The 25,489-nt window shown below is 37.4% G+C and overlaps 1 long non-coding RNA gene and 1 pseudogene across 1 annotated transcript in view; one reads left to right on the forward strand and one right to left on the reverse strand.

Moving 5' to 3' along the window:
* The window catches only part of LOC134758442 (uncharacterized), a 431,048-nt gene that overhangs the window by 244,539 nt on the left and 161,020 nt on the right, over positions 1-25,489 (reverse strand). The gene's annotated exons all lie outside the window — the stretch shown is intronic.
* On the forward strand, positions 1,910-11,021 carry LOC115934602 (C-terminal-binding protein 2-like; annotated as a pseudogene).

Below are 25,489 nucleotides of genomic sequence, written 5' to 3' on the forward strand. Positions count from 1 at the left end.
TGTAAATGACTGTCTGGAAATCAGGACAACTGAGCTGTGCATGGAGAGTTTAGGAACTGGAGATGCTACCATGTGCCTGGAGAGAAAAAAGGGGACAACCAGACACCAAGAAAGAAACTGAAGCTGCTCAGGGAGGGGGACTCTCTGAGGAAAAGGAAGGCAGGAGCTATACACTTTTGTTGTTGGGAAAGCCTGAGGTCCAGAGGAGAGGGACAGGAGGGAAATCCTGCAAGGACAATAGATGTCAAACCAAGGAAGGAACTTTTTAAAAGGAATGTTGAAATGCCACAGTAATTTCTACTTAAAAACTCAACCCTGGGAAAAATGTTTGACTTTTCTAAAGCATAATGACATCACAAACAACAGACAATAGTGGCAAAGGCTTCAATCTGAGAGACAGAGTATCATAGCCCAAAACTGCTGGTGATCCTGTAGCTGTCATTTTAACCCCTTGAGCCCCAGTCTCCTAGGTCTTCCTCATATTTATTCTTGTTCTTCTTGAGAATCCCTTCTTGCTTTAATGGTCTAAGGTTCAAATGATGGAGACAGGAGGATATGACCCTCCAGTATATTTGCTTTACAAATCTGCTTCTCTCTTTCATCTAAGTTGCTTTAAATTGATCATCTCGTTACCCAACCTGAGTTAGAATGGAGACATATGAACTTATTAATGACTTATTATTAAAAGAGGGGACATTTACATTTGCCTCTGGTTTTGGTTTGAGTCTTCAGACAGCACTGCAGCTAAATTACTATTTATTTTTAGCAGCCAAGAAAGAGAAGATTGCTTAATGTTTGTTGTTTCTTGGACCTGCCTTCTATCTAGATGTCTGTAAACGCCATCAATACAGTCAATGGAAGAAGAAAAGTGTGCCAAGCCTATTTTCTTCGTTATAATTGATGGAGGCCACTCAGGGCCATGTTCCATTTACTGTCAAATTAAGATGGCATGAATGTCTCCTGTTCACCCCGTTCTTTTTATTAAAGAGTTGAAGCACTTTTTAAATCAAGAAGAGAGGGAGATAGATTTAATCCTATGTCTGCATTTCAGGAAAATTTAAGAGAGGGACATTCCAGGTCAAGGGGCCAACAAAGGAAGACTGGGGAGTTTGTGTTCCTTTTGACATCACGTGATCACCATAGATGTCTGCCTTTAACCTAGGGTGGGGCCAGTATTTGTTCTGTCTCCATTCCTGTACTATTTTAACAGTAATCCAGAAAGTGTGTGACAAGGGGACTTGAGCCTGTCTTTGGTTTTCTCAACATTAGACTCCTCTCTATGTTCTACTCTAAAATAGCCAGCTCTCTGTTCAACTTCTAAAATGCAGTTAGGCAGACTAAGTGAAATCATGACAGAGATTTTATATTACTTTTTGTAGTAACTTGAGTTATTGGACTTTCATATCCTGATCAAAGAAACAGAAAATGGCTTGCTCTGAGTCCCACAGCACAGTGGTAACAGAAGCAGGAATAGAACCTGGGTCACTTATCTTCCAGTCTAATGATCCTTCTGGTCTACCACTTCTCTCAGACTTTGCTGCCAGCAAAGGCTTTCTTGGTGTATTCACTTCCTACTTGCACACATTAACTCACACACACTCTAACATGCCCATAGTCATACACACTCATTCTCCCTATTACACACTCCTTCATTGTCATACTCATACACTCACACTCACATAACTACAGGAGCACCAGAGCCACAGCTTCCCAGCATGGCCTACAGCTGGAGGCCCAACCCATCTACTCAGATTCCTTTTGTTGAATCAATGTGACCCATGCAAGGTTTCAAACCTGATGTCAACACCCAACTGAGGGCTCAGACCAGAGCTGGACCTGCATAAAAGTTCCATGTGGAGGCACTGACCTCCATATTTTGAGTTCTAGATTAGGTGGCAGACAGTGAGGAATGAATCTTGCAAGAGAAAGTGGTCAGAAAAGGATCCAGTGGCAGAATTCCAGGATGAAGTCTAGTCATCAGAAGGGAGTTGAGGCCAGAGAATTGATGACTATGAGAGTGAATTCTGCAGAAAACAATCCAGTCATTGAAGAGGACCAGGTTTCAGAAACAAAATCCAGGTACCTAAGAGCACGGTGAGTATGAGGAAGCAGATGGTATTAAAGTTTATGAGCTATCAGAGGATAAATCGGGCAAGGAGCACTGTCCCAAAGAGTAACACTCACCATGAGGGAAGATGGTTTGGCTGTAGCTGGGCTTTGCTGCCCTCTTTACACCAGGTGACCCTCTTTGCTCTAGTCTGTGATAGCTTATTACACTTAAGGGTTTTTTGTTTTTGTTTTTGTTTTTGTTTTTGCCTCTTCCTTGGACAAATGAGGCAAAAGTGACTATAACTAAATCACATCAGTGGCAAAGTTTAAAGAACACTTAGATTTTATAATTCTTTTTTTTTTTTTTTTTTTGAGATGGAGCCTCACTTTGTCGCCCAGGCTGGAGTGCAGTGGCGTGATCTCAGCCCACTGCAACCTCCGCCTCCCGGGTTCCAGTGATTCTCTTGCCTCAGCCTCCCAAGTAGCTGGGACTACAGGCACATGCCACCATGCCCGGCTAATTTTTGTATTTTTTAGTAGAGATGGGGCTTCATCATATTGGCCAGGCTACTCTCGAACTCCTGACCTCATGATCCGCCCACCTCAGCCTCCCAAAGTACTGGGATTACAGGCATGAGCTACCGCGCCTGGCTATAATTAATTCTTTGGGGATAGCAATTGTAGATCTATCCCCCTTCTCCTCAACCCCCGTGTAGACTGACAAGTGTCATCCAGGTAACATAGGGTTTCTGAAGATGCCCTGAATTCTGTTGAGTCAACAATGAAGCCTCTCAGAGAAGCACCCAACATCTGGTGTGAGAGTGATCTAGAACATGTTCTCACAACCGCCCAGAAGCTGAATATCAAGTTTTTCTGGACTTGGATCACAGTGATCACTGAACACAGCATTTAATTACTCAACAATTAGTCAACAATATGCAGATAAGTAAGATAATTATTTGTCATATCTTTTACCTTCTCTGTTTATGTAGCCTACTTTATGTCTAGGCAAAGTGTGTGGCCACAGCAAAGTGAGATTTGTTCTGTTCAGGACAGGAAAGGACACTGCTTCAACTATAAATTCTCCTCTTGTCAAAGGCACAGATATAATTAGCTATATCCAAAGGCACAACTATTCCTCTACCGACAATAAAGCCAGACTGTATTTGCATTTTATCTTGCCATATGCCCACCTAAGAAACATTTCTACAAAGGCTGCATAAAATATAACTGTCAAGTTTCAGTCCTGCTCCATACACCAGCAGCACACTTGCAAATATGAAGGTCTCACATTTTGTCAAGAGAAGGTACAGATCTGTTAGAAATTAAAAACAAATATCATTTCCTAATGGAAGTTGGATTTTATTCTAAGCCGATATCTGGACTAATTTGCCAATGAAAGCTTTCTACTTTAAATCTTGAAAGGGAGAAATAGACTAAATAAGTTGTATTTTAGGATTGATCTGATGTTCTAATTTTTATCTCCACACAAGCCTTCACTTAAGGTTAAAATATGAGTCTTCTTTGATCTTTCTACATCAGTTGGACGGTGAGTCAGTTCTCAATGTTTACTTTGTGGTACTATGATAATAAAACTATTGTAGCAGTTTTGTTTTACTATTCAGACTTTCTCAAAGAAGAAATCCTAGTGCCAAAAGGTAATAAAAAATACCAAAATGAAATTTCTCAGTTGTTAACATGTCAATCACAAGAAAATTTAGCTCTACGAGTATCACCTCACTACAAATGGATAAAATAGCAATCAATCATACAATAATTTTTTACACTGGCATGTTAAATCTGTATAATAGTCAAAAATATGAATATCATGTTTCTATATAATATTTTATTAGATATAATTCTTTTCTACAGATCCTGATAAGTTTTTGTTCCAACTCATACTCACTGTTTCGTTTTGTTTTGTGACATTGCCAAAATATATACTGTTACCCATATAAAGTAAAATGGCCCTGTGTATAAAATACCACGTGGTGAATGCTTGCATTTCAATTAAAACCAGATCTCATGACATCTTTATGCATCTGAGCCCCAGCCATCTGAGGGTAGCCATGTCAACCTCCTACACTCTTGATCAGTGTAAGCTCATCTATTCTTAGACTATGAAATATGGGTCTTGGGTATCAGGGGAAGAATTGTTGGCTGGTCACAGCTGTGGCCTGGTGGGGAGTACTTTGTGTGGTCTGTGAGCAGAATTTTTCTGCCTTCCTTCCCAGCTGTGCACTGCTGAGTGGAAGAAGGTGTACCCCAGGCTCATCAATCTCTTTGTGTTCCTCACACTGAACTGGGAAGGTTAGAAAGAGGCAGGCCAGGAAGAGAGGTCCAGAGGCCAGTCTCTTCCCACTGAGTCAAAGAATAGCATAGAAAAGAGACTAAACAATTGTTCCTCTCAGGCTGCTTAGAAAGAAGGCAGAGGCCAGTAAATGAATGCATCATTCTTTGGGAGCTCCTGTACCAGGCTGATAACTGTATGTGAGTCAAAGCTGAATAACTTTAGGGAAAAAAATCTGCAAAATATTAGGTAGAAACTAACAGGGAAAAAAACCTCAAAGTTGCAGTTCATTTTTATTCATCGGTGATTAACTTGAAATGTAGTCACTTGATCTACAAGGTTGTTTAAATGATAAAAAGACATTTTTCTAGTATTTTTCAAACAAAAAAGTTAGGTTTTTATATTTCTATACCACACTATGGTTTAATTTAAATAGTTTTAACAAAAAAAACCTTTTTCTTGTTAAAGTCTATTGTTGCCAGAGCCAATCAGAAGCAAAAGAATGGATGCGAAAATTAGGCCTGAGAATGTATATTTGGGTAAAAAAGTTTAAAAATAAACTTAATTCTTAGCTGCAGGAACCTTTCCCAACTGACACCTGGGAATTACACTGTCAGTGTCCTAACTTGGGTTTTGAGTGCATCTTAGAGTTTATCATGAAAAATGCCAGTTTCACCTGTTTTGTTAGTTCAAGGATATGGTCATTATTTGTTGTGTTTATTAAAAAGTCTAAAATACAATTTCTGCAAGATTGAAAAAGATAAAATGACTTCCCATTTTTTGTAACTCTTTCCTGCAGTTTATGTTTGAATAAAGATTTCAAAAGATTATACAAACCAGTTTTTTGGGGGGTCTTTTTTTATTATTATTATACTTTAAGTTCTGGGATACATGTGCAGAACGTGCAGGTTTGTTACATGGGTATACATATGCCATGGTGGTTTGCTGCACCCATCAACCCGTCATCTACATTAAGTATTTCTCCTAATGCTATCCCTCCCCTAGCACCCCACCCCTTGACAGGCCCCAGTAGGTGATCTTCCCCTCCCCGTGTCCATGTGTTTTCTTTGTTCAACTCCCACTTATGAGTGAGAACATGCGGTGTTTGGTTTTCTGTTCTGTGTTTGTTTGCTGAGAATACCATTCAGGACATAGGCATGGGCAAAGACTTCATGACTAAAACACCAAAGCAATGGCAACAAAAGCCAAAATTGACAAATGGAATCTAATTAAACTAAAGAGCTTCTGCACAGCAAAAGAAACTATCATCAGAGTGAACAGGCAACCTACAGAATGGGAGAAAATTTTTGCAATCTTTCCATCTGACAAAGGGCTAATATCCAGACTTTACAGGAACTTAAACAAATTTACAAGAAAAAAAAATCTCATCAAAAAGTGGGTGAAGGTTATGAACAGACACTTCTCAAAAGAAGACATTTATGTGGCCAACAAACGTGAAAAAAAGTTCATCATCACTAATCATTAGAGAAATGCAAATCGAAACCACAACGAGATACCCTCTCATGCCAGTTAGAATGGTGATCATTAAAAAGTCAGGAAACAATGGATGCAGGAGAGGATATGGAGAAATAGGAACACTTTTACACTGTAGTGGGAATGTAAATTAGTTCAACCATTGTGGAAGACAATGTGGCGATTCCTCAAGGATCTAGAACTAGAAATACCATTTGACCCAGCAATCCCATTAATGAGTGTATACCCAAAGGATTATAAATAATTCTACTGTAAAGACACATGAACATGTATGTTTATTGTGGCACTATTCACAACAGCAAAGACTTGGAACCAACCAAAATGCCCACCAATGATAGACTGGATAAAGAAAATGTGGCACATATACAACATGGAATACTATGCAGCCATAAAAAAGGATGAGTTCATGTCCTTTACAGGGAAATGGATGAAGCTGGAAACCAGTTTCTCCATCACTAGTACAGAAAAATCAAAATAGAACAGAATTCTATAGTGATAATAAAAGTGTTCTTAGACTTAAACAACAATCTTTAAAGAAAAATTATTCTAACTCAATTAGTTGATTAAGTTATCCCTGATAACTGAAGGCAACATTTATTTTTGTTGGGATCAACACAACTGTTTAGAAATATAAAATTTTGTTTGCTTTTGTTAATAGATGAAGTAGCATACTTTACATTCAAGCTGTTCATTTGAAGCCCACTTTTGTTGTCCTTTCAGAGTAAAATTTTTTCCAGATTCCCTGTACCTGTTTTCACAACCATGACATATTCAGAAAGTTTTCTTCTTAACATTAGTTGCTAAGCAAAATATATTTCAGTATGCCTGCTGTAAAATTGTCAGTCAAACACACATCGCAAGTGTTTGGTAATCTGATAACACTTAACCTTAGCAGCCATTATCCGATATTTTACAATTGATGCTAGGATATTTAACTAGAACAGAGTCATGTTTTTTTATTGTGTGAAATCAAGAGATGTGACGAAAAGAAGTCTGAAATCTCAACATTCCCCCATTTCATTAGCGTTCTTATTTGACTCTCTTAATTTCTTTATTGGAAGCACTCTGTCATGACTGGCTATTTTCACAAAAGTAGAAGTAGTCCTATGAACAGTAGCAAAATATTTCTCTCAAGTAACAAAAGAATAAAAATTGTTTTGTAAAAACATGTTTTTCTTTCATTTTACATTAAAAAAATTACACCCAAACTCTATTATTTTGAACTTTTTCATTAAATGGGTTGAATTTACTTTATTATTTCCAAACCAAATGTAAGGCAACAATCAAGAAATAACATGCCATTTGTAAACTCTAGCTTTAAGGGCTGTTTATTAAGGTGAGGGAAGATGCAGATTTGTCTGAAATTATTCATCCTCACGGCCCAAGTGAGAGTACATGGAGAACTTTTGTCCGTGAGTATGCCTTTGAATACTTATTTTGAATCTGCCTTTAACAACCCCTGTACAATATAACAGAAAGTAGATTGTAGGAAGCTGTTCCTCTTACCTTGATCCTGAAGAGATAGCCATATAGGGATATGAATTGGAGCAATGCTTATGATAATAGAGTTTGGTGCTGTGTTTGTTATTGCCTCTACGTTTTCCAATGGATTGCATATGACTGTGATAAAGAAACAGTCTATGATAGCTAAACAAAGAGGTAGTCATTTCAGTTTATGTTTGAACTTCCACTCTTCTGTACTAATCAAACAAAATGATATCCAGCTGCTTATTTTAGCCATAAAACATTGTTTTATCGTATGCTTCTGTACGTATCTAGAAATATGTTATGTAAACCATTTTAATATGAGAAAGTTGAGGGTTCAATTGCATCAGAATCAGGAAATACAAGGTTAGGATAGCCAGTTTAAACTCAGACCCCTCTCCTCATTATCAGCAATGTAATGATGCCTTTCATTTCATGGATTTATTGTTTGTGACCGTTTATGTTATATGTGAGCATCAGGTAATGGGTGACAGGCAAGATTGCAAACCTGAGGAGGACCATTCTTCTCCAGGATTGTAGTCAGTTCTAATCCATCATTTTACATACATAATCCCCAAGCAGTGCAAGCCTGAGACATGTGAGCATCTGTTCATTGAAGGCACCTCTCTCCATGCCAATGACATATCACATGGAGCACATCTGAGTTTGACCAAATCATCGGGCTCCTGGACAGACAGGCTTTTACACATTAATGAGTCTTTTGTTAGTAGCATTTGTGTGATTATATTTATTCACATAAGAAGGCATCCAAAGAAAAAAGTTAGAAACTATAAAAAGGCATGAAAAGAAAAATAAGTTTTACATTCTGCTGAATGTCTTTCCTAGCCCTTATGGGTGTTTCCACATTTCTATTTTACAAAATTGACATGTTATTCAAAGAGTTATATAGGCCATTTATTTCAAAGTTAATATTTTTGAACCTTCTTCCACCACAATAAATATTTTTTACAACATGATTGATTAAGCTATGTATTTTCATTGTGTAGAAGTGAAAATCATTTTCATAACTACTCTCCTGTTTGGGGACTTTAAATGTTTTTCTATTATAAAAAAGCCTGCATTGTACCAACCTTAATTTTTTTAGAATACTTTTTTAGAAACAGAATTTGTGTCCAGGGCAAAAAAAATTTAAGGCTTTTAATGTCTATTTTCATATTGACTTTAAGAAAGTTTATTGTGTATCAATTTATAGTCCCTGGACAACATTTCTTTAAGTGGAACTGTTTATGGAATCTTCAATGCTGATATTTTGCTAAGAAACTTATTCAATAAATTCAACTGTTATATCTAGTTCTGTATTATAAACATAAACAATAAAAATAATTTTTTAAAATCTTGATCTAAGCTTTTATTCTTATATTGAATGAGAACACACTGTTGAGTGTAATGAGGACACACTCTTACACAAGTGTAAGAATGTACTTATTTCTTCCATCCTGAACTTATTGAATTCTCTTCAATATCCTGAATCTTACTCACGAAATAGTCTCCTTGAATTTGTAAGTTTCATTGCTGCTGTCTGATTTCTCATTTTCCATACATAAGCCTGCATATGAAGGGATCTCTTTCTTCCTCAAACACCTAAGCCAGTAGAATTGAGCCAAAAATATGCAATTAGGCAAGACTCTCCAATGTTCAGTTGGCACGTGGCTATATACGCAGGAGTAAAACAGGCTTGTGAGTTCTGGCTTTGGTAGGGCAGTTGCGCCTTCTCCATACCACTTGTCCACCAGCCTGCAAGTGATGTGAGCTGGCTGTGGCCTTAATAATGTCACAATGGCCTTCTTCCCCTACACTTCAACCTCCTACCCTTTCCCTTCTCTCTTTCTCTGGGTCTCTTATGAGGAAAGAGTCAGAAAAGAAATGCAATCAATAAGAAAACACTAAAGTGAAGGTGGATGACAAGCAACTGCTGCCTAGTGCCAAAAGGGCACAGATCAGGCCCAGCCTCATTTTATTTGTGAGCTCGTATCACAGCCTTCGGCATAATCCTTTGGGATAAATTTTCTAAACTTTTGAATCTCTGAGTAAGCGAATGGATGGAGAAGGAAACTTGATAGTGTAATAGCGCACCGAGGCTGAGTGTGTGCATCCACCAAAACACACATACCTCCATGCCTATTTGTGGGAGTACCTTAAACTGATCGAACATGAAATAAAATGGTCAGCAATATCAAACATAGTAAATATAGTCCAATATTTAAGATCATTTTGTGACCACAATCTCATTATTCCATTGGAAGTAAACACTGTATTCGCTTGCTCCATTCCTTTGATAGATTAAGTGAGACAGCCAGATTGACATAACCTAAATCTTCTGATTCTTAAACCAATGATCCATATTTCTGGTTGAGCACTCTATGCATTGCTTTCTGCCACATCCTCAATCTCTACCGGAGGAACACGTGGCTGTATCAGGCACTGTGGGAAGGCACACGGGTTCAGAGCGTGGAGCAGATGGGCGAGGTGGCCTAAGAAGCGGCCCGCATCCATGGGGAGACGCTGGGCCTCATCGGCTTTGGTTGCACGGGGCAGGCGTTGCAGTTCGAGCCAAAGCCTTTGGATTCAGCGTCATATTTTATGACCCCTACTTGCAGGATGTGGTCGAGCGGTCCCTGGGCGTGCAGAGGGTCTACACCCTGCAGGATTTGCTGTATCAGAGCGACTGCGTCCCCTTGCACTGCAATGTCAACGAACATAACCACCACCTCATCAATGACTTTACCATAAAGCAGATGAGGCAGGGAGCATTCCTTGTGAACGCAGCCCGTGGTGGCCTGGTGGATGAGAAAGCCTTAGCACAAGCCCTCAAGGAGGGCACGATACGAGGGGCAGCCCTCGACATGCATGAGTCGGAGCCCTTCAGCTTTGCTCAGGGTCCGTTGAAAAATGCCCCGAATCTCATCTGCACTCCTCACACTGCCTGGTACAGCGAGCAGGCGTCACTGGAGATGAGGGAGGCAGCTGCCACAGAGATCCGCCGAGCCATCACAGGTTGCATCCCAGAAAGCTTAAGAAATTGTGTGAACAAGGAATTCTTTGTCACATCAGCGCCTTGGTCAGTAATAGACCAGCAAGCAATTCATCCTGAGCTCAATGGTGCCACATACAGATATCCGCCAGGCGTCGTGGGTGTGGCTCCAGGAGGACTTTCTGCCGCCATGGAAGGGATCATCCCTGGAGGCATCCCAGTGACTCACAACCTCCCAACAGTGGCACATCCTTCCCAAGCGCTCTCTCCCAACCAGCCCACAAAACACGGGGACAATCGAGAGCACCCCAACGAGCAATAGCAGAGAATGCCGGAAGGTAATCACTCAGATATACTTGGGACCAAGAGACAGTGAAAAATAGATGAACTAAGAGAAAAAGAATCGGATGGTCTTTGTAACTGATTCTGGACATATGCATCATTGATGTTGCAGTGTTAAAACTACAAGAGCTAGAAAACTGAAGATGTCGTCTGCTTACGGAAGCGCTGAAAGACTAGGATGTGATTTATTAACGACCAACTTCTGTTATTGTGTGTTAAGCTTTTCATCTGTGCATCAAATCACAAAGAATAAATAGAGCTTTTTCTTTTATCAGTCCATTGGGCACAGCAGGTCCTGAACACCCTGCTCTACAATGTTGCATCAAGAGTTCAAACAACAAAATAAAAAATATTAAGAGGAAATCCCCATCCTGTGACTTGAGTCCCTTAAGTCTACAGGGGCTGGTGACCTCTTTTTTGCTAATAGGAAAATCACATTACTACAAAATGGGGAGAAAACTGCTTGCCTGTGGTAGACACCTGCACGCACAGGATTGAAAACAATACAGGCTCCTGTACAGAGAAGTGTCTCACTTCTGAACTGCATACTGAGCGGGCAAGTTGGTTGTAAGTGCAGTAAAACCCTCTGATGATGCAAAAAAAAAAAAAAAAAAGTATTAAGTTCCACAAGCTGTTTGTACTCAAATATATTTTCTCAGTTTCAGATCCTCTGCTATTTTATTGAGTGGAAAGTCTTGAGCTAAAAGGTTCAAGAAGAATAATGTTGCATTTCCTTATGTCTCAGGAAACACTTTTTATGGTAACTTGTCAGATTGTCTATGAAAAAACCCACTTTTTTAGACATTGATAAAGTCTTCTTTTCTTCACGTGCTATTTTATACAAGAACACTTCAGGTGTATTAGATGTGACTGATTTTAACAAATCCTATTAGATTTGCATCAACTAGTTACATGTTCTATTCATAGTCTTTTGTGAATCATTGCCTTTTTCTTTAAAAAGATGGCCTATTTTGAGCCTTTGTATAGGTACATTCCTGTTTTTGTGACAAAAGAAAAAACTTTAAAATTGTCCCAAACAGAAAAATAATGGCTATTAGAAGTATGTTTTGTTTTAGTATGAGTTACCATTACTGTATTTGTTTATTATAAAGGTGGACATTTAGCGTTCAGTGCAGTTTTCAATAAAAAGTAATTAAAATTTGTTAAAAAAAAAAAGAAAAATCGTGTTTTATCTTCCTTTGTCTTACATTTCAGACAACTTCCTATATCCTTCCCTTTTTATTATCTATGTATGGATTCCAACTTTTTCACCCTGGTAAAAGAGGCAGACTTTTCAAGCTTATAACAACTGCTTATCTAATTGTATTTTAATGGAGTACACATTATTGTGTTTTTTGCTGCAGCAGCATTTTTTTTTATTTTTATAGACTAAGGGGTACATTTACAGGTTTGTTACATGGGTATGTTTTGTAATGGTGAGGTTTGGGTTCCTAGTATGCCCTTCACCTGAATAGTGAACATAATACCTCATTGGCAATTTATCAACCCTTACCCCTCTCTACCCTTCCCCCTTTTAAAATTCACAATGTCTGTTATTTCCCTTTCTATGTACATGTGTGCCCATTGCTTAGCGTCTAGGCAGTATTTAATTTTCTGTTTCTGAGTTATTTTACTTAGGATAATGGCCTCTGACTCCATCCATGTTGCGGCAAAAGAAATGATTTCATGCTTTTCATGGCTATGCAGTATTCTATGGTATACATAAACTACATTTTCTTTATCCAGTCATCCATTGATGGACGCTTAGGTTGTTTCCACGACTGTGCTATTGTGAATATTGCTGTGATAAACATATAAGTGCAGGTGTCTTTATTCTTCTTTTCCTTTGGTGTAAGGAAAGATATGTATTAAACATGTTAGAATAGGTATCTATGCACATACACACAAACACTACACATGTACGCATACCTCACACTTACACCAGGACCTAAGAATCCAAGGCAATTCAGAGCCTGAAGCATCATTTTGCAGTGTATAAAATGAAACACATTTCCATAAAAAACTAGCATCATCACACAGTGTATTTCCGTTTTGTTGTTTTGGTGGTGGTGATAGTGGGTTTCTATTGGAACCCAGGTACGAAGAGTTAATCATATTCAATTCAAAGCTCTTGATCACCAGTCATCTGAGCAAGCTCCCTCTAATCTATGTATTTACTCCCTTTTAGCCCTTTTTTTCTCATCCACATAGATAGCTATTTTAACATGTCTAATATATGTCTTTCACTTGTAAGCATGCTCTATAAGACAACATAAGTTTATGGCATCATTCTTAAATTTTAAAAAAATCTATTTCTTTCAGCTTTTAAATGTTTCAAAGTGTGTTTTGTGCTTTCGGCTTTAAAAAAAAGAGAGAGAGAAAAAGAAAACTCCCCCTCCATACTATCACTATTAGAAACAAATTATTCTCCTAGGAGACTTCTCTCTCCAGTCCTTCTAATCTACTTGTTTTCCAGACTGAGTTCTGCCATCCTTTGCTCCATTGCTCTCATTTCTCTCCCAGCTCTCTCATCTTTTGGAGTTTACCAAAACACAATGGAAATTATGCCAATTATTTGCCAGAATGCGAATGTGTAGATGGAAGTTTCAAAAGATAATTTTCTAATAAGCCATATTTATCTTGACTTTTTCATTTTCATGTTCTTCCATATTCATCCCTATATAATATGGCTAAGAAACTGTAATCTGTGCTGGGTGCTTGGGAAAATAGAGGGAAAATGCATGCTTCTCAATCCTTTTATTCCAGCCCTCACATTAAGATTTAGAAAAAAATAAGCCTGTTAGAGAAAAATCAAGGTGGCATTCAATTAGAAGCCAAAGCCAATTTTTCTAGAACTTTATATTTCTAGTGAGCCCTTCACCTGAATAGTGAACATGATACTCCATTGGTAATTTTTCAACCTCACTCCTCCCTACACTGCCCTCTTTTGAAGTCTCCAAGGTCTATTATTTCCCTCTGTATGTCCATGTGTACCCAATGTTTAGCTTCCAGGCAGTATTTCAGGAAAATCACTGGGGTTGATGTGGTCAAACGAGTCTTTGTCATAGTCCTCTTCCTTTTTCTCCATTAATCTATCAATAACTCTAATTCACAGATGAGGAAATTTAGATTTAAAGGAGGTAACTAATCCAAGACCATATAATGTTGGGACTGAAATAAAGGGTTTTTTTAACTCTAAAATCTACACACTAAAATGGGTTCTCCAATTATTTACTAGTATGGTCAAAACTTGATGTGGCATTATAGGGATGTCTCCGTTATTCTGCAGTCCTCATTTATTCAACAATTTAGGCCCATCCTGTGTGTCAGGTGCTGTGCTAAGCATTAGAGATAGAGAACTTAGATAGTACAGCATCTTCTCTAGTTAGTTGAAGGCCTGAGCAAATCAAATCAGGTGAAGTTTAGTAAAGTGCACATCAAGGATATTCATAAAGTGGAAAAATATAATACGGAAGCCTAAAGAACAATGAGCACAAAATTGAACCCCATTGTGGCTTACTATAGCTTCAACTAATTTTTCTGCAAAATGAGCCTCCCATTCCTCAATACAGTCTCACCCCTGATTGGTATCCCACATATTGGACTCATTCTCATAACTTTGGATCAAACATGACATATTAGTACGTTTATTATCATGGCCATTCAAAATGATTCTTTGGGTTTTAACTTTCAGTTGTTAATTTTATAAACATAAAAACATGATCTAAAATCTGCTTCCGATTAAAAGATGAAGATTTCCTAAAATCCATGTAACAAGCTATTTGTTTCACTCTTTAAAAAGCTGTTCCCTGACATCCATAAAGCAGCAATGAATGAAAATAAGAAAAGTCATTTTGAAAAATATGTCCTAAAATCTTGTGTAGGCCCTGTAGAACTTTGAGCTAATGAAGCCATAGTTTGATTCTTGCCCTCTCTGATCCCACCAATCATCAATGCTGTAAGCAGTATCAAGACAAAATAGACAGGATATGGAAACAAATGCTGGTCAAGACTCTCAAAAGGGTCACCTCCAGGTCACTCATCCACATGAGCAGCATTTTACAATTTGGTTCAGTGCTGCCTGAGACACACATTAACTTTAACTGAAGCAAATTTGTGAAGATTTTCTCAAGAATGAGTCCAAGCAATTTCCCTTCTTTCTTCATTTGTAATGTGTTGACATTAATTAGTACCTAATTCCTGGAATGTGTTCAGGCTTCAGTGAAAGACAGAAAGGAATGATTTTGGAGCAGATTAGGCACACAGCCTCCTGGTCCAGTTCCAAAGCATGAAGAAACTGCCTACTGCTCTCAGGATCAGGTCCTCCTCAGTCTGATTCATAGTTCTCATTAGGAACCAAAAATCTTAAAAGAGAAAAGGAATTGGTTCTACTTAATAATAGTAATCACTTTTTCTTAAGAAACTCAAAATATCCTGGGTTATAGTCCAAGATCTGTGAAGAATAAAAGATAAAGTCATTTAACGACTATGCATGGTGACTAAGCAAACCAGAGTCAAATGCAGGCCTGACTCCAGGACCTTCTGGCTTTATGTTACTTAAATTTTATATATTTCTTTATACATCCCTGATCCAACAGCTTCTACGTGATGTAGCAGCTTCTACATTTCAATGAAAATGAGCTTTGTAAAGGATAGCCTCATGGTATCAAGTAGGCTATATCTAAAATCAAAGTATGGCAAGACTGAAAGAGTAGTATGGAGTACTCCAGGTACAGTAGGTCTTCGCCTAGTAAGAGAAGTCTTCCACTTGGTCAAAGAGCTATGATAGTCCTATGCCATTTCAGAGCCTCACTGGAAAATGTTATTAAAGGCCACTGTTTGCCCTCAACCTGGTATATTTGGCTCTTCATTTATAAAATATATTTGATTATTAGAAAGCTGGGATAGGGAATGCACAAATTAATAATAAATTATGAGAAAAGATCATCAAAATTGTGTTTTTTAAAAGAGTATCTGAAGCCACATGCAGTGGCATAGGCCTGTAGTCCCAGCTACTTGGGAGGCTGAGGTGGGAGGGATGCTTGTGGTTAGGAGTTCAAGACTAGCCTAAGCAACATAGCAAGATCCTGTGTCTATAAAATGTAATTTAATTTAATTTAAAAACAGAGTAAATACCACACAGATACTAATAAATGATACAGCAATGACAAGCCTGGAACAGCAGTAATACATACAGCAACATATAGAGTATCTGAGGAAAACAAAGAAAATCAGACTGAGATTTAAACCTAGCCCCATTTATAAAAATTTAAAATGCAAGTACACAAAACAGCAATACACATTTCACAAGAACACATACAAACACAACGATATATAACAAACACATTAGGTTATTTTCTGGAGGAAAGAAGGAAATAGATATGAGAAATGGAACAAAATAGGATGAAGAAATGAAAAAGGGGCTTCCCCAGGACCAGTAATGATAAGGAACCATGAGCTAAGGAATATGATCAACTCAAATCTGCATCTGCATTAAAAAAAAAAAAAAGTCCAGAGCTAAATAGATGACATAGAACTTCTGGCTCCCAGTTTCTGGCTCCCTCTTCTGTGCTTTAAGGCAATATTGTGAAGTCTAGCCTATTAACAAACACATCACAAGCAAACCCCTCACTATGTATGCTCATGACTGGGATTGCAAGGACACTACACAGAAATCTACAGAAGAGGGGACCATGTGTGCACACTGTCTTCTTACATGTAAGCAAGGAAAAACATAAACTTTCCTGCAGTAACAGGAAATAAGACTTAGTGCATGTGAATTTTGGATTTATTTGAGCCTTTTAGTTTGTTATCACCTATTAGAGAAGTATCAGCTAAACCTGATCCACATCCAGGCAAAAGGCAAAATTACCTGTTATAGACTATTCACTTTCCAGTCAAGACACTTAGATTGGCAGGTAAGAATACATATATTAAAGAAACACCCAATATTTTCAGCAAGACAGTAACTGAGCAAATTTTCTCTTGTCATCTTCCCTTTAGCCTACTTTCCCAGATATGTGTCCATATTCATACCTATAACAATAGTCTAACATTATCTAACTTGTTTAGAAGAGAAAAAATAGTGTTACTACTAAGGCAAGACCTCATAGCAATTATGAAAATATAATCTCCTTCAAATTAATTTTTAAAACAACAATGGATATCTTAAGCACTAGTTACTCGTTGATGGTGGATTTTCCTTTTTTTTTTTTTTTTTTTGCATGCTTTGCATGAAAGTTTTAATACTTTAGAAGCCTTCAGATTTTATGAACCCAAACATAATGCTTGCGAATACCCGTGGAGACCTCCAGCCCAAAGCTCCCTCTCAGGGAATAGCCTGAATATTAAAAATTCAGCAGAACTGATTTTAAAATAGTTGAGCTTTTCAAGGGGATGGGTAATCTATCATAATGGAACATTAACTTCACTTGAAGTACACATTTATGGTTCTGTTTTTATGATGCCGTTATGATCTTTACTCCTAGTCTTGTTATTCTGTGATCAGAGTGTGAAAATACTGCAGAGATAAGTGACAAAGAGCTTAGTTGCCAGTTAGTTGAGGTTTAAAAGTTATTTGCCAATAGATTTTTCAATGCAAGATTTTTAAAAGGCCATTATCTGTCATTGTAAAAGAAATGTGGCCTGTGGTTCATGCAATTAAAATAACTCCTAATTACATGAGATTAGATTTGCTTTCTTCATAGTCTATTTCATACGGAATAAATCAAAGGATTCATCCACTTTTTTTTTAATATCCTTAAACTCGTGTCTTCTTCCTGAGTAAGAGATATGATGTAGCTTGGCTACTGTGTGGATCAACCTTGTGACCTGCACAAAGTAAAAGAAAGAGTACCAGCGTTACCTCCTCCCAAAAAGTAGAAGTTATTTTAGAGTGAAGGAATAAAACACTTAGCCCTTCTTCTCCTTCTAATGCAATTCAGCATATTCAATTTTTTATCTAAATTACAGATTCATTTATTTAAATCTTTATTCATAAGAAAACCCTTATTTTAGAGTCAATATTTAATAATATTTAATAAATAAAAAATATTTATTAAGCTCTTGCAATAGGCCAACCATAGTTCTAGTCACTACAGTTCTGTTCCTCTAAGCATGACTTTCAAATCACCTACAACTGAGTCACTAGAATTAATACCAATATCTCAATTACCATTCCCCAACCTAGAATCAGAATCTCAGAGGACGGGACCCAGGAATCTGAACTGTTGAAAGCACCCCGAAATTATTTTGAAAAACCCAATTTAAAAACTGATTCCCTGCCATCAAAATGAGAATGTGGGTAGGAGATAGTAGATCTAGACTTAGGGTAAGTAAAAGCTAAGCGATAATTTGTGTCACTTGCGGAATAAACCATTTAATTGACAATGCTCTACTCTGTATTCTTACCTTCTTCTGACATGGCAAACCCTGAAACCTCATGTTCAGTTGGTATTATCATAAAATGTTAGTGTATCTCCACTATAAGTTGAACTGTCTCGCCAGTCCACACTGGACATGTAGCATTAGGTAAAAAATCACCTTTCTTGATTTAAGCCACTGAGATTTGTGGGACTGTTTGTAACTGCAGCATAACCAGTTTGTCCTGACTGATGTAGACGTACCTGCCATCTTTTCTCCTACAGAAAGGGTTACTATTATTCATTCTTTGCCTTGAAAACAAGCAAAAGTGAATAAGAAAATCCAGAACAATCAGGCATTTTAAGAATAGAAGAACATCTAAAGAACAATATTTTAATTAATAACACTATTGACTCTTTCCATATGTTAGGCACTTTGCTAAGGGTTTTCTATGTGAAGATTTACAGACAGGACTTGCCTAGCAGAGGCAATACTGAGAGCAAAGACCCTAAGACTACAATGAGCCTGGCGTGTTTATGGAACAGAATAAAAGACCCATGTAACTAAAACATATTTGAGGGTAGGAAGAGAATGGTAAAGGATGAGGAGTAAGAGTTAGGATCAGAAAATTTGTTAGGAACCAGATTGCACAGGCCTTGTGAGCCATGGAAAACATTTTAGATTTTATTCTTTGTTCAATGGAAGCCATTGGAAAGCCTTAAGCAAGAAACTACATTAGAGTGAAGAGGAGCACAAATCATGAACTACAGAAAGAAAAAATAAATTTTTCCATTAAATATATTGGTACTTAACTGTCATCTTTGGTCCATTTTACTTGTGTGCCCTATATAGTCATATTTAATCTAGGTTTTATAAAAATATTATTTCTCCAAAATTAATTTAAAAATGTTTGTCTTTGTGGTGGATTCCCATATATCAATAAAACTACTTTTTGTTTCATTTAACAAACATTTATATAGTCTTCCTTTGCAACCGACACTGTGGTGCAAAGATAATTGGGACAATATATCAAACTCTGTGAGGAATCTCTCTAGCTTCAACTCCTTTTTTCTAAGACCATTTCACCTTCTTTCCAATGAATCCTCTTTTGTCTTCAACCAACATCAATCCTCTTTGTTTACAGACTGAGCCACAAATTCCTCAACGTTCTTGGCTTCTTTTCCCTTCACCCCCACTCTGTGTTAAACACCATTGACCTAAACTTGACTTCAAGGATTGATCATGCAGGAACTATCACTGAGACTTGGCCCTGCAGAACATGAGCCTCTTTTTGCCACTACCTATGAAGGGGGTGGAAGGGTAGAGAGGGAAAGTTACCAAGGAATAATGGGAGGAACAAATCAGATCCCTCAGCTAGACCCAATTCCTCAGTGAACTCAGCTGTGCTGCAGCATCAGAGAAGCAATAAGAAATATGATTTCTACATTTTGTTCTATTTCAGTGAGTCACCTGATCAGGATGATTCAGGACCCTTTTATGGGAAATGCCATAGAGACCTAAGTACAACATATTCTTTACATTCCATAAGGCCAATGTCATTCCCCTGGTAGCTTGGGATAAGGAGAGATGCTGCCATTGCCATTAGAGCCTACAAAAACCAACTTGGGAAGACGTCCCTTTCATCCATTATATGTAATATGTAAAGGCCGAACTTGCTTTTTACAGCTCCAGTATGGAAATTTCCATTACCGTGGTTTAGTTAAATAACACTGGTCCCCAGCAACGTGGTTCACATTTCCATTACCACAGTATATTAACTGTGAGTAATTGCATAAGGCACAAACTTCGCCGCTGCCTTGTTAGCCTACAAGTCATTGCATAAATAACAGATACATATCTTGATCAGTGACCAATCACGTCACCTTTTACAAAGCCTGCTGGTGGTCCACCACTTCACATTTTCTATTCAGTTCATAGACAGAAAGCAAAGCATGTGACTATGTTGCCTCCTTGTCTCCCTGTGATAAACTTGTATGACATTTTACAAAAACTGATAATCCAAAAAAGGGATTTGTCAACAAAGATGAAAGTACAGCAAAGAAACGAAAAGTAATAATGCTGGAAATGAAATCCAAATCAAACATTCATGGAGTTACAGAAGAAATTGCTGATGGTGGGCATTTTGACATAGCTGTTGTTAGAGAGACTCTAGACATACGGTCAGAAGTGCTTAGAGACAGCAAACGTATAGACATGTAGACATGAATGAGAAAAGTGATTCTAATGAACAGGATGAAAGTGTCCCAGAGGAAATGCCATATGCTTGCAAAAATAACTTCATGTTAAAGGCACTACCGGAGATAATTCACAACACTGACAGCACCAAGGATACAATGTCAAAATGTGATCAAAATTTGCTAAGGCATAGAAAATGTGCCTTGTATATATCACAAGTTATGCTCAAAAAGAAGAAGGCAAGCACTGCTCAAACTATTTTTGATCAGTTTTTTACAAAGAAATAAACATTTAATTACCAATGTTTGTAACGTTTTAAGTTACAGTATACTAAATATTATTCTTTTTTATTTTCCTATACAGTACATTTATAACGAACAGTAAGAGAGTTTTTAATGTTTGACAGAAATTTTTAAAGGTCATGGAACGATCAACTTTTCCCATTAGCTACGAGCACCACTTTGCAAGGTTTCTGTTTACAGGTCATTTTTATAGCCCACGTGACTGTGCAAAGCGAGAATCGTCATTACTGAGAGACTCCATAGGTATCCATATTGTCTACTCCCTCTATTCAGGGAAGGTTGTAGCTTCTGGTTTTCACGTATTTTGCCTTAAAAACTTTGTTTATTTCCTTATGTTGTTTTCTAATACTAAGTTATTTCAAATTTAATCATTTTGCAGGGAAAATCTTTTCAGAATAGAGAACTTGGATGTGATGCCCAACCAATGTCTTTCAAATTTTTCCCTTTTTAGCTAAAGACTGTTTACCAGTCATTTCCTAACAAGATTAAAAGCAAACTAACTCAATAATTAGGAGATTGGGAGAAGAAATAACATTTTCTTTTTGCAGCGGATTGTTTACCTTTTGAAGAATCTTATAAAATGACAAAAAATTATGTAAAAATTGTTTAGGAATACCTAAGTATGAAAAGTGGATTACAAAACACTGTGAAATGTGACTTCATTTTTGTAAAATACACCTATATGTATGTATGCCTCTAAAGTATATGCATATGTGTATGTGCATATGTATGAAAGTAATCAAAATGAAAGATATAATCAAAATGTCAAGGGTGGTTCTCTTTGGGTAGAAGGACTATCGGAAAATGTGTTTCTGTTCCGTGTGTTTTCTGAATTGTCTACAATGGGTATGTAATACTTTTGTAAAAAGGCCATTTCAAAAACAAATCTGCTCTTTTACCTTCACATTGCTTAATGTTCTGATAATAAAAATGAATATTGGAACAGGTATTAAATTGTGCTTTTTTAAGTCTCTCAACCTTTTCCACTTGCTTTTTTGTCTATCACAGCCTCAGACCTTCTAATGAGACAGGCAGTCCTGATGGTACTAAGAAAATATATTTTGAAAGACAGAATTTTTTAGCATCAGAACTGAGGCAGACAGGCGCTTAGAAGCCCTCCAGAACACTCAAAATTCAAAAGCTCGAATTTCCTTGCCTGTTAATTTTTGCAGTTTCCCAGTCTCAGGGGATGCCCCACCCAGGCATTGTTAATGATTTGAAGAAACCATCTGTGTGGTATAAATGGCAATGCCTGTGTCTGATTAGTTTAAAATAGTTGACAAAATCCACATGGTTAAATAAATCAGGGAAATGGTAACCAAAGCACAGATGTTTACAATCTTCCTGCACAGTCATATAAACATCTGTCAAGAAAACAATGCCTGCTAGACTGTCTCTCAAATTCACGCACTTAAATAATTTTTTAAATGCAGTTTGTTGAGCATTTAGTATGTACTACTTCCTATGCTCAATACATTTATTTTCTCATTTAATGCTCACAAGAACCTTATAAGCAGAATACTATTATTTTCATTTTATAGATAAAATTGCAGCTGGGATGTTGAGTAATTCATTTGAGGTCAGACACCAAATCTATAATATTAATCACTTAGTAAGCAAGAACACATAGTTATATTTCAGGCTCAAATATCTACTTATCAGAACTATAGCTGGTTTACAAAACAGCAACAACAACAACTTTCATCTGCAAACAACCAACAATAAACATAACATTAAAACTAGTAGTAAAACAAGTGACTGTGTACAGACATACTCTGAAAAACCTCACGTGTATTTATTTCATTCGATTCTTACATAATTGCCAATTGTTTACAAGAAGGGAACAGATTTTATTTATAGCGTGAACACTTTAGCACTGTTTTAAAAGGAACTTTGGGTAAAAGTTGACAAAAATAATAAGAAACACTAAGGCAGAATTAAAATAACCTTTTGGCTTCCCTAAATAAAGAAAAATGTTTTGATAGGTTAGAAATACTATTTTAACTAAAAATCTTATGAGAAAAGCAAAATTAAAGAACTGCATTCCTTTCAGACAGCTCAGTGTATCTCCCACCTCCTCAAATAAACAAATAAATGTCTACCATGGTTGATGATTCTTACTGAAGAGATTACACCTAAACTTCCTTAACTGTCATTCTTGCTCTGAATTGTTGTTCCTCACTGCAGAAGCTCAAAGCCCTTTTTTAAATCCACCTTGGCCTTTTATCTCTGACCTTTCAAGTCTTCCTGAAATCAAATTGCCAAATTCTGTTTTCTCCTTGCAGAACATCTCCTAATCCTCCTAATATAATTTGGACTGACAAGGCTGAGCTACAGTTTTCAATAATATATCTGCAGATGAAAAAAAGGTTGGCTGGAGGGTTACTCCAAGCACGTTTTCAATTGGAAAAACCAGACGAGAGAGGGCCCCTCCCCTACACTGGGTGTTGGCGCCACAATTGCTACCCATTTGCTGCCACTACAGCCCCTGGCCTCCAGTGCTGTGTGCTCTGGCTTCTGACCATATGGAGACAGATTTTTTTTATTAATAATAATAACTAGTATTTATAGAGTGCTTATGATGTGCTAAACACCTTGCCAAGTGATTTTATATGCCTTTATAGGACTTAGCTAATTAAGTTACATATCTATGTGCTTCCTGCATTTGGTGAGTTAGAGGGGCTTACTCAGAGGTCCATATAGTGATTAAGAGCCAAATTAGTTCTCATCTATTTCTCATTCTCTCATCAACAAACTTTTATTAAAGACCTCTGTGCTAGCACCTTCACTAAGCACAGATCTCACCTATGTGGAGCAAAAATCTACTGGGGCAGAAAAATACAAATAAATACTGTAATATAAACATATTAAGAAATATGTAGAAAGTATTCACATTTTTTTAAGGGAAGCTATTTTAATCTGGCTAAGTGAATTAGTTAAAAGAATCTTCCACCTTGTCTAGCATGCTTCATTATTAGAGTTCTGGAATAAGGTGGTCTGAAGAAGAAGAATGATGCAGTTTGGCTGTGTCCCTAACCAAATCTCATCTTGAATTATAGCCCCCATAATTCCACATGTCATGGAAGAAACCCAGTTAGAGGTAATTGAATCATGAGGGCGGGTTTCTCCTGTGCTGTTCTGATGATAGTGAATACATATCAGCAGATCCGATGGTTTTACAACCATCCTATGTCCCCTGCACACGTTCTCTTGCCTACCGACATGTAAGACGTGCCTTTGTTCCTTCTTAGCCTTCCACCATGATTGTGAGGCCTCCCAAGCCATGTAGAACTGTGAGCACATCAAACCTCTTTTTATGAATTACCCAGTCTTAGGTATGTCTTCTTAGCTGTATGAAAATGGACTAATACAAAGAATTTCTCAATCCCAGCCAAAAGAACAAAGCTGGAGGCATCATGCTACCTGACTTCAAACTATACTACAAGGCTACAGTAACCAAAACAGCATGGTACTGGTACCAAAACAGAGATATAGACCAATGGAACAGAACAGAGCCCTCAGAAATAATGCCGCATATCTACAACCATCTGATCTTTGACAAACCTGACAACAACAAGAAATGGGGAAAGGATTCCCTATTTAATAAATGGTGCTGGGAAAACTGGCAAGCCATATGTAGAAAGCTGAAACTTGATCCCTTCCTTACACCTTACACAAAAATTAATTCAAGATAGATTAAAGCCTTAAATGTTAGACCTAAAACCATAAAAACCACAGAAGAAAACCTAGGCAATACCATTCAGGACATAGGCATGGGCAAGGACTTCATGTCTAAAACACCAAAAGCAATGGCAACAAAAGCCAAAATTGACAAATGGGATCTAATTCAACTAAAGAGCTTCTGCACAGCAAAAGAAACTACCATCAGAGCGAACAGGAAACCTACAGAATGGGAGACAATTTTTGCAATCTACTCATCTGACAAAGGGCTAATATCCAGAATCTACAATGAACTCAAACAAATTTACAAGAAAAAAACAAACAACCCCATCAAAAAGTGGGCGAAGGATATGAACAGATACTTCTCAAAAGAAGACATTTATGCAGCCAACAGACACGTGAAAAAATGCTCATCATCACTGGCCATCAGAGAAATGCAAATCAAAACCACAATGAGATACCATCTCACACCAGTTAGAATGGCGATCATTAAAAAGTCAGGAAACAACAGGTGCTGGAGAGGATGTGGAGAAATAGGAACACTTTTACACTGTTGGTGGGACTGTAAACTAGTTCAACCATTGTGGAAGTCAGTGTGGTGATTCCTCAGGGATCTAGAAGTAGAAATACCATTTGACCCAGCAATCCCGTTACTGGGTATATACCCAAAGGATTATAAAACATGCTGCTATAAAGACACATGCACATGTATGTTTATTGTGGCACTATTCACAATAGCAAAGATTTGGAACCAACCCAAATGTCCAACAATGATAGACTGGATTAAGAAAATGTGGCATATATACACCATGGAATACTATGCAGCCATAAAAAAGGATGAGTTCATGTCCTTTGTAGGGACATGGATGAAGCTGGAAACCATCATTCTCAGCAAACTATCACAAAGACAAAAAACCAAACACTGCATATTCTCACTCATAGGTGGGAATTGAACAATGAGAACACATGGACACAGGATGGGGAACATCACACACCAGGGCCTGTTGTGGGGTTGGGGGAGGAGGGAGGGATAGCATTAAGAGATATATCTAATGTTAAATGAAGAGTTAATGGGTGCAGCACACCAACATGGCACATGTATACATATGTAACTAACCTGCACGTTGTGCACATGTACCCTACAACTTGAAGTATAATAAAAAAAAAAAAAGAAAATTGTATGCAAAAAAAAAAAAAAAGAATTTCTATCATCTTGAGTAACTTGCTACAGCATCATCTAGAAAATTCAAAATCACATTCAGGTATTTAATCACTCCCATGTTCAGCCCATTATTT

Source organism: Gorilla gorilla, chromosome 4, assembly GCF_029281585.2.
Source record: "Gorilla gorilla gorilla isolate KB3781 chromosome 4, NHGRI_mGorGor1-v2.1_pri, whole genome shotgun sequence".
Lineage (NCBI taxonomy): Eukaryota > Metazoa > Chordata > Mammalia > Primates > Hominidae > Gorilla > Gorilla gorilla.